The following is a 480-nucleotide window of genomic DNA, read 5'->3' as shown; positions in this document are numbered from 1 at the left end:
AAATCTTCATAACGAAGAATATGCCTAGGGTCTGCAACATACCTCCTCAGCATCGAAACATGAAAAACATTATGTACAGCATCCAACGCTGGTGGTAATGTCAATCTATAGGCTACTGGGCCAACTCTTTCAAGGATCTCAAAAGGTCCTATAAAGCGTGGACTGAGCTTCCCCTTTCTACCAAATCGCAAAACACCACGAACTGGTGCAATCTTCAGAAATACATGATCCCCCACCTCAAACTCTAAATCCTTCCTTCTGATATCTGCATAACTCTTCTGACGACTTTGGGCGGTCAAAATTCTCTTCTTAATCTTCTGAATCGCCTCATTGGTCGTTCGTAGCAAATCTGGACCTAATAGCGGTTTACTACCTACCTCCTCCCAATAAATTGGAGTTCGACACCTCCGTCCATAAAGTGCTTCAAAAGGAGCCATCTGGATAGTTGCCTGATAACTATTATTATAGGCAAATTCCACC

Source organism: Cucurbita moschata, unplaced genomic scaffold, assembly GCF_002738365.1.
Source record: "Cucurbita moschata cultivar Rifu unplaced genomic scaffold, Cmos_1.0 Cmo_Scf00040, whole genome shotgun sequence".
Lineage (NCBI taxonomy): Eukaryota > Viridiplantae > Streptophyta > Magnoliopsida > Cucurbitales > Cucurbitaceae > Cucurbita > Cucurbita moschata.
This window is presented reverse-complemented; position numbering follows the sequence as displayed.